A 9,729-nucleotide genomic window follows, 5' to 3' on the forward strand; every position below is an offset into this window, starting at 1 on the left:
TAATAGAGAGTTCCAGGCAGGGAAAGGCTGTGTCTCAAAAAATAAAGTGGGTAGCACTGGAGGAGCTACAGCCAAGGTTTACCTCTGATCTTCACAGGCACGTACATGTGAGTACACACACACACACACACACACACACACACACACACAAGGAAAATGAATAGTAGGAATTTATACATTCAATTACAGATTAAAACTAAACTAAAGAACACATCATGAGTCAGAAACAGGGTTGGAGAGATGGCTCAGAGGTTAAAAGCACTGGCTGCTCTTCCAGAGGTCCTGAGTTCCATTCCCAGCAACCACATGGTGGCTCACAACCATCTATAATGGGATCTGAAGCTTTCTCTGGCATGCAGAGTACTCATACCTTAAAAAAACATAAATAAATAAAATTTAAAACTATATTTAAAAAAAGAATCAGAAACAGGATTACCAGACAGCCCCCAAGGAGAATGCCCAGAAGAGGACTGTCATACACCTAGACTGGCTTCCCGGAATTTATTTCCAGCTTAATAAGAATAGTGCAGTTCCCACTGTGACAGGAAGTGTATGGGGGAGACTGTGTCCTCTATGATAGGGAAGCTATACCCATGAAATCCTGGCAATACGGTCACCTAAACAAAAACTGAACGATGACACCAGTTGAGTTGTCAACATGCCTGGAAGAAATCTCACTAGACCCCACCCATAGATGGGTGCATAGCAAGCAACTAATGACCACTGAGATTGGAGGAGTTAAGTCTTCCCTAGGGAAGAGTCCCCTAATTGGTCATCCAATACCAAGTGGTCAGCCCTAATACATATACATACAAGCAACATTAAAGGAACTCAGCAGTGTATTTATATATTTGTATGCACATGTCTGTAGGTAAATAACAGTAATGATTACAGAAAGAGGCAATGGATTTGAGAAGTTATAGGGAGTAAGAGGGAATGATATAAATACAGTTCTCATATATAAGTTATATTGTATGGGTAGACCTGTTGGTGGGCGCCACTCAACATGACATCTTTCTGTGTAAATAACAATCCTTCAGAAATTATACAGAAAATGCAAACTGCCTGCAATTTTTGTCCCAGACCCAAATATTCAGGAGGCTCTTTTGTGAAAACCTCACACTGCACCAGGGCGCTGGTCACCATCTTTGTCGGCAACAGAGAGGCCTGTCTGGGAGTGGGAGAGGCCAGCGTGGGGAGATGAGACCATTGCCCTACATCTACAGCAGCACAGGTCAGATTGTGTGTCCTCGGTGAACTCTGAGATGTTCACAGAGGTGGTGTGCAGAGCTGGGATACACAGGACTCAGTGGTATATAATTAAGATTAAATGTGAGGATCCGTTTACACAGAGGCCAAGGAACCCAATGATCTGCGATGTGCCAGCTGGAGACCCAGGAAAGAAGATGGCATGTTGCAGTCAGGGATGCCAATGGTACAAGGCCATGACTGAATCCCAAAGCCAGGGAAAAAGTCCTTCCATTTCTAGGGGTAGAAGGTGGATGTCCCAGCTCAGGAGAGGGGGATTCATTCTTTCTCTATTTGTTCCTCTTGGGCCTCAATATATTGGATGTTGTTCACCTAAATTACTGAAGGAAGATCTTCATGCAATCCAGTGATTTAGTGAGCTCATCTAGAAACATCCTCACAGACTCACCCAGAAACAATGTTTTTATCAGCTAACTGGGCATTCCATAACCCAGGGACCCAATACACATATTAGCAATCACAGAGTTTCGACACACTTGGTTAGGGACTCAACACTAGCAAGATTTGTATGTGCATCAGGGTGAGATCTCAGAGAACAAATCTGAGCACCCATAAAGATAAGGTGTCAGCCATGGGCTGGATTGGCAACTGGGTGATTAAGAGCACTGGCTGCTCTTCCCAGGGATCCAGGTTCAGCTCCCATGCCCACATGCACAACCATCTGTAACTCCAGTTCCAGTGAATCTGATGCCCTCCTGACCTCCACAGGCATACATACAGGCGAACACTCATACACATAAAAGAAAAATAAATAAGTCTTTTTTAAAAAGCTAGCTCTTCCAGCTGGCACAGAGGCCCATGCCTGAAATTCTAACACTTGGAAGCCTGAGGCAGGAAGATATAGAATCTGAGTTCAGCCTAGGCTACTGTCTCCAAAAAGGGAAAGAAGATTTAACCGTCTTAGTAATGGCATACTAGGTGAGAAGATCAGTTCTCTTTAAAGGCTCTCCAGACACACAAAAGAGAAACAGTTTAAACTGGCTTGTGTGAAAGGGAAACTCTGGCCCAAAGACTCTGAAGGGCTGAAAAACTGAAAGTTATAAAGAATAGAAATGGGTTGGACCTTGGAGCTAGGGAGGGAGTCTCTCTCTCTCTCTCTCTCTCTCTCTCTCTCTCTCTCTCTCTCTCTCTCTCTCTCAAACATTGCATTCTCAAATGGAGCACTGCCCCTCCACCAACCATGGTCTTGGTCTCTCCCGTTTCCCTTGCATGTTGGACTTTCTCTGTGTAGAACAACTTTCTCCACACAGTGGAAGACATTCTTGCCTACCACTTGGGTTTGTTTGTTTGTTTGCTTGCTTGCTTGTTTTTTGGTGGCCTGGAAGACAGGGTCTCACTAAGAAGTTCTGGCTGTCCTGGAACTCATTATGTGCACCAGACTGACCTCAAACTCACGGAGATCCATCTGCCTCTGCCTCTCTAGTGCAGGCATCAAAGATGCACGCCACCTCACCCAGCCCAAGTTGGGGCTTTTAACATCTTACGGGATCTGTCATCTGTCCAGGGTAGACTCTGCTAAGCTAAGCTCCGAAGACAATCTCAAGTTGTCAGGATTTCTATTTCCAGGAGTTTCAACAAAGGCCAGGAAGAAGAAAGAGCCTGGTAGAGGGAGTGTCCCCTAGAAAATAAAGCACTAGGAACTGTTGCTAGACCCACGTTAGAGCTGGGACTTCCCACCACTTATAATCCAAAACTAAACTTTCCAGATTGGGAGGCTGGGGAAAGGGAAATCTGTTGGGGGGCCACCAATGTCCTTGCGCCCACAGAGCACTAGGGAGCCAGGAATGTTAACACACAGGTGCTTCTTCTCAGTGGAGAAGATAAAATACCTGTTTGCCAGCCCAGAAGGCTGGGAATAGATTTTGTTAATGACCTGAAGACCTATCAGTGGCTGCAGACCTCACCCACCTTTTGCTATAGAGTTGGGCCTCACCCAAATTCCCCAGAATGTCTATCCCGGACTCTCTCTCCCTAGACCGCTGTCTTTACTTCCCAGTCAATAGAACCCATCCTTAGGGGGATGTCACGTGTGCTTTATGCCATCTCGATCAGAGGCCACACTAGATCCTAGGGTCTTTAGCTCTAGAGCCCACCCTCACCGTCACACATACTTTGTAAAGGAGTGTCTATACAGTCATTCCTTAAGCTGTATGGTACACCAGAAATTGGACTGATTGTTGCCTGGAAACCTTTACCCAAATTGTACTGTGTTAGACTCCCCAAATTCTGACCCAGGTCTGACTCCCTGCCTGGATCCCTGCAGGGACCCCTCAGAAATGTACATGTAGAAGCCAGAAGAGGACCTCAGGCACTGGCCACCTGGAGCTTTTTGTTTTGTTTTGTTTCTTTTTTTTTTTTTTCTTTTTTAAGATTCCCCACCCACCCCTGCACCCCTGCCCAGGGCCTTGTTTCTAGTGGCCCCTGGGCCCACTCACCTCTGGGCCACTGAGGGCTGCTCTATCCCTCCAATCTGCCTTTCAGGAGCTCTAGGAGAGCAAAGCTCGAGGGGACAATTTATTTCACTTTTAATCATGTGTATACCTGTATGTCTGTGTAAGTGCATGCCACATATATGGGGTGCCCACTGAGACCAGAGGGCTGGGTCCCCTGGAGTTGAAGTCATGGGTAATTATAAATTGCCTGACATGTGTACTAGGAATTGAACCTGGGCCCTCTGGACGAACATTACATGTTCTTAACCTGTGAGTCATCTCACCAGATCCACACTGCAAGCCTTATTTTTTATTTTGTAACATGATCTCCCACCCACCTAGAACTCAGCAATTAGAATAAGCTGCTGGCCTGTAATCACACACAGGGCATTTTCTGTTAGGAGAATAAAACTCAGGTTTTGGTGTCTATGTGGCAAGAACCCACTGAACTCTCTAGCCTCCAAATTTCCAAGATTTTCTAGGATTAATTTTTTAAGTTATATGTATGGATGTTTTGACCACATGCATGTCTGTGAACAGAAGAGAGCATCAGATAGATCCCTGGAACTAAAGACAGGTAGGAGCTGCCACATAGGTGTCGGGAATAGAACCCAGGTCCTTACAAGAGCATCCAGCACTCTTGACCACTGAACCATCTGTTCTTCCTTGCAGGTTTTTTGGAGTCTTTTAATGTTCTCTCTCTCTCTCTCTCTCTCTCTCTCTCTCTCTCTCTCTCTCCCTCCCTCCCTCCCTCCCTCTCTCTCTCTCTCTCTCTCTCTTCCTCTCTCTCTCTCTCTCTCTCTCTCTCTCTCTCTCTCTCTCTCTCTCTCTCTCTCTCTCTCTCCCTCCCTCCCTCCCTCCCTCCCTCCCTCTCTCTGCCCTTTGGAGCTGGAGTTACAGGCCATTGTGAGCCGCAGAGTGCGGATTCTGCCCACCGAACCTTCGTCCTAGGTGACTGCTAAGCAATGTCTCCAGCTCGCCAACGCTCAGTTTTTAAACGTTTCTGTAACTCACGCTTGACTTGAAGCTCACCTGCATCTCTTTCCTGCTCTAGTGGTTATGTGGTGTTCAAAGGGGTGTTCACGGGCCCCACAAAGAGAAAAGAACTCACTGGGACTCTTCCCAGCTCTGGGACACAGGAAGGGGAGGCCCTTGCTTGCTTCCTAAACTTTCCAGACCCTCACACGGGGAGCAGAGTGCGCAGCCACTTGCAATACAGCAGGCTGAGAAGACTTTTGGTGAGTGGTTCGGGGGCGCCCCCCTCTAGGTTCCCCAGAGTCACCAAATGAGCGTGGAGAGCCTGTGGTGGAGACGCAAGTCCACTCCACCCACGAGCGTGTTAATAGCCAGCCTACACGGCCATTAAATCACAGAGCACACATTAAGATTCTGGCTACGGCAGCAGAGGAGCACTTAGCAGAGGTGAAGCGTCGGGAAATGCCATTTATCTCAATAGAGAGCTGCTGAGACTGAACAGAAGGGCAGGGGTGCAGCGGGAGGAGGAAGTGCTGGTCGGGATTCCTGGCACACCACTGCAGCACCTGAGCTGTGGGAACTCCAACGCCTACATCCAGAGGCACTGGGTAGCTGTGTCTGGGACGTGGTTTGGGCCCCGCTCCCTGCCTAAAGTTTCCACAGCCATCCCTGGCGGGAAGAATTATCCCTACCAGGGGCTTTTGCAAACAACTTGAGTTTGATTCCCAGCATCCCGCATCTGATGATGCTTGAGCTCCTGTGCTCAGGTGCGCGCGCGCGCGCGCGCGCGCGCACACACACACACACACACACACACACACACACACACACACGAGCACACACATGGCAGGGGGGGGAGGAAAGGAGGGAGGGAGAGAGAGATTGAATTCATGTAATTAAAAAAAGAAATCTTTAAAAAAGTATCCCTACCATTACCAGAAACATGGCCAAGAGGACACACAAACCAAGAGAGAGACAGAGACAGAGAGACACAGAGAGAGATCACACTGCAGAGCCTGGAGGTCCAACCACTTCTTAAGTTCTGTTGTGCAATCTTGGGAAATCCTTGTCTTTCTACAGCTCTGCTTTAGCAGACCTCCCAGGGGCTAACACTTGGGCCACGCCTCTCTGTGCTTCTGAAGAGAGATTCTTTTAAAAGGAAAACATACATTTGTTGCAGGGAATAATGTGTCCCCAAGACACCTGTCTTTGGGTTCAGGCAATCTCACCAGAAGTACCCCACAACTCCAAGGTTATGAAGCCACTGTCTCATTCCCAGCCCCTCAGGACTCAACGTTAGCTGCATCACTGTGTGTGACAGGTCACTTAGACAAACGTCCCCAGGAGTTAGGAAGGATAATTAGCATATTCATTCATTAGCGTGCTATTAGTGGTATGACTGTGAAGGACAACCATTTGTCAACAGAGAGCAAGACAGCTGGGGCCAAGCAGTGACTTGAGAGAGAGCAATCCAGAAACGGCAGTGGCACTGACCAGCTGCTATTTAAAAACATGGAGGTTGCTCAGGCATTTAGCATCAATGCACTTCCGTTGCCATGGTAACATGGGACCACTGCCTGGCTGCCAAGGAACAGCATTCATGTGTCCTCCACACACACCTCGGGGTTCCTTCACTTCTCTTGCAAGGCTGCCCCCACGCTCATTAAAAGAAGCATTAACCATCACATGATGGTGGGGGACGGGGCACAGGAGATAGGACCAGTCCTAAGGAAGTCAGGAAGACACAGACTTGGTCTATAGGTACAAATTAGATATCACTGCAAAATAATTTGCTTCCACTTCAGCTGCTCAAAACAATATTCAGACCAACACTGATCTGTAAGATCAACGAGACGAACAAAGAGACCAGGCATGTTTTGTTCTAAACGCCACGTGCCAATACAGTTCAAAAACCAAGCAAATTCAAGTATCATTTCATACCTGGGCTGTAGTTACCTGCATAAGACCTATACAAGATCGAGACATACTCCAGGAGTAGATGGTCTCCAAGCTCTGTAGAGAGGAGTTATTGGCCATGATGGCTGCTCAAGGAAGAGACTCATTCCTCATTGAGGATGTCCCACGAGCTCGCCTTTCCAGTGCACAGACCCACTCATGCACATATGGGCAGTACCGTCTGGATTTAGTGGGTTATCAAAAACAAAAACAAAAAACCACAAAGGACATGAAGTTGTGAGGGGGCATGTTGGTGAGTATATGGGGGGAGCTGAGGAGGGCAATGTGGGTAAGCATGATCATGTTTCATAGCATTTGTGTATGAAGTTATCAGAAATGTTGCTGTGTGGACTGGGCAGACCCAAGTTTCTCGCTTGTGTCAGGTGACATCTGTAATGGAAAACTCGGGTTCAGAAGCTGACACAGCGGCCCATGATGATGTGCTGGATGCTTATTACCAATAGTCAATAGCAGATCAACTTTCTCCAAAGGCCTCTGGTCATCGCCGGAGGGTGGCGTGGCTTTGACTTAGAGTCTTGGGGGCTAGGCTGATGTTTTCCACAGCTGTCTTCCCAAGACCCCTATCTTTGCCTGACACGTCAAGTACATCGTTTCTATTTGATCTTAAAGGCCCAAGTAGTGTGTGACTTGCACATGGTAGCCTGACCTTGCATGTGGTGACCTGGCCTTGCATGTGGTGACCTGGCCTTGCATGTGATGACCTGGCCTTGCATGTGGCAGCCTGGCCTTGCACATGGCAGCCTGGCCTTGCACGTGATGACCTGGCCTTGCATGTGGTGACCTGGCCTTGCATGTGGTGACCTGGCCTTGCATGTGGTGACCTGGCTTTGCATGTGGTGACTTGGCCTTGCATGTGGCAGCCTGGCCTTGTACATAGCAGCCTGGCCTTGTATGTGGTGACCTGGCCTTGCATGTGGCAGCCTGGCTTTGCATGTGGTGGCCTGGCCTTGCACATGGCAGCCTGGCCTTGCATGTGGTGACCTGGCCTTGCATGTAGTGACCTGGCCTTGCATGTGGTGACCTGGCCTTGCATGTAGTGACCTGGCCTTGCATGTGGTGACCTGGCCTTGTATGTGGTGACCTGGCCTTGCATGTGACAGCCTGGCCTTGCATGTGGTGACCTGGCCTTGCATGTGGTGACCTGGCCTTGCATGTAGTGACCTGGCCTTGCATGTGGTGGCCTGGCCTTGCATGTGGTGACCTGGCCTTGCATGTGGCAGCCTGGCCTTGCATGTAGTGACCTGGCCTTGTAAGTCACCTTGTGTGTAGGGCCCTCATTGCTCTAGAGTCAAATCCTGGCTGCTTTTTAGATTACTCGATAGGTGGACTGCCATGCCATGGCCAAATAAAGTACATGCTGCTCTTCAAATCTAGGAATTATGTCTTTTCCTCTGTAGTAAGAGGAACTACATGTAAAAGCTTATTCTTTCCCTTAGGAGGGATATTTTGTAATGGGCTAAGACTACTGAATTCCTGGAAATTTTCACAGTACCAGCAGGCCTAAGAAATTTTATGTGAATAGGATCCACCCTTTGTCCACTCAAAGACCCATACTGTGTTCACAGAGGTTTTATTCAAAATAAAGCAAACTGGGAACAACTCAAATATCTGTGAATAAATGAATAAGTAAACAAATTGTGGTGTATTCTTATTGTGGGATTGTTCGGTAATAAAACAGAGCACACTAACAACTCTCCCAGCATAGATGACTCAAACCACAAATCCATTCTGCTGACCCAAAGAAGACAGACACAGAACACAGTGCAGTTTGGTCCCACGTGCCAGATGCTCTAGAGAGGAAAATGATCTATAGAGACAGACAGTACGTCTGTGGGACTCCGAAGCAGGGGATTGGGTTGCCACTGGGTGCAGCAGCAGCAGAGAATCTTTTGGAAAGATCAACATCTTTGTTTTTACAATGGTTACATGAGTGCACACATTTGTTAAAATATGGCATATTGTGTACCTAACATTGGGTTTTTTGAGTTCCTGTCCCAAGTTCCCTCAGTGAAGCTCATGCAGAAATAAACCCTTTCCTCTGAAATTGGAGGCATGGGTCCATCCGATTGACTGGTAAACATTTTAACAACTAAGGGGAGAGTGGGACCAGCTGATCTGACAAGCTAATTACAATTTATTTTTGGCCAAAAGCTAATCCTTGCCCTCCTCTGTATCAGATTTAATAAAATTCAAGATAAACAGATTGAAAAAAAAAAACCTTAGGAATAAATTAACATAACAAAACCCTCTTCTCCACCCGGGGCTCAGAACACTATGGCTACATCTGAGGCTGATGGCTGAGTTCATCTGTCTGCTCTAACTGTGCACTTCAGGTTTCCACCCACGGATTTTAACAATTTTATAACTCCCTTTGTTCCTGTCCTATAAGAATTCCATGAAACTGCTTCCACATTCAAATGTTATATTTGGGGAAAGCTAAGTGTAAGGATTCTGTCCTTCATTACATCATCAGCCTGGGACAGTGGCCCAGCGGGCCCTCTGTGTGTCTCCCTTTTCCCTTTCCGCTCTCTTCCCTGCATGGTCTCTCTGTTTCTCTGGTCCTTTCTCTCTCTCTCTCTCTCTCTCTCTCTCTCTCTCTCTCTCTCTCTCTCTCTCCTCCCCCCTCTCCCTCTCTTCCCTCTTTCTCCCTCTCTCTCCCAATAAAGCTCTAAAAGGTAACCATGGCTGGTGACTTTCCTCCAACACTCTCCTCCTTCAGCATGGCCAGCCACGAGCAGCGCCGATTGAACCAACACTAAGTATAGGTTCCCAGGCTATGGTAACTAGGGGTGTGTGTGTGTGTGTGTGTGTGTGTGTGTGTGTGTGTGTGTGTGTGTGTGCCGCCAAGATTCTTCTCATAGCAACAGAAAAGCAGACTAGAACATAGGCTCAAGCCCTGAATGTGTAAGATCATGAGTCGCCACTTCTCTCAGATGCTTGCTGAGTGTCTCACACACAAGATTATGAGCTTTGTTTTCGATGGCACTCTCTTTACTTTCTGTGTGTCTGTGATCTGGTCTCACCTTGTCGATTGTGGTCCACTTGGGTTCACCTGAAAAACCACCACCTCAGTGTC

The sequence above is a fragment of the Onychomys torridus genome, chromosome 22, assembly GCF_903995425.1.
Source record: "Onychomys torridus chromosome 22, mOncTor1.1, whole genome shotgun sequence".
NCBI classification, from domain to species: Eukaryota; Metazoa; Chordata; class Mammalia; order Rodentia; family Cricetidae; genus Onychomys; species Onychomys torridus.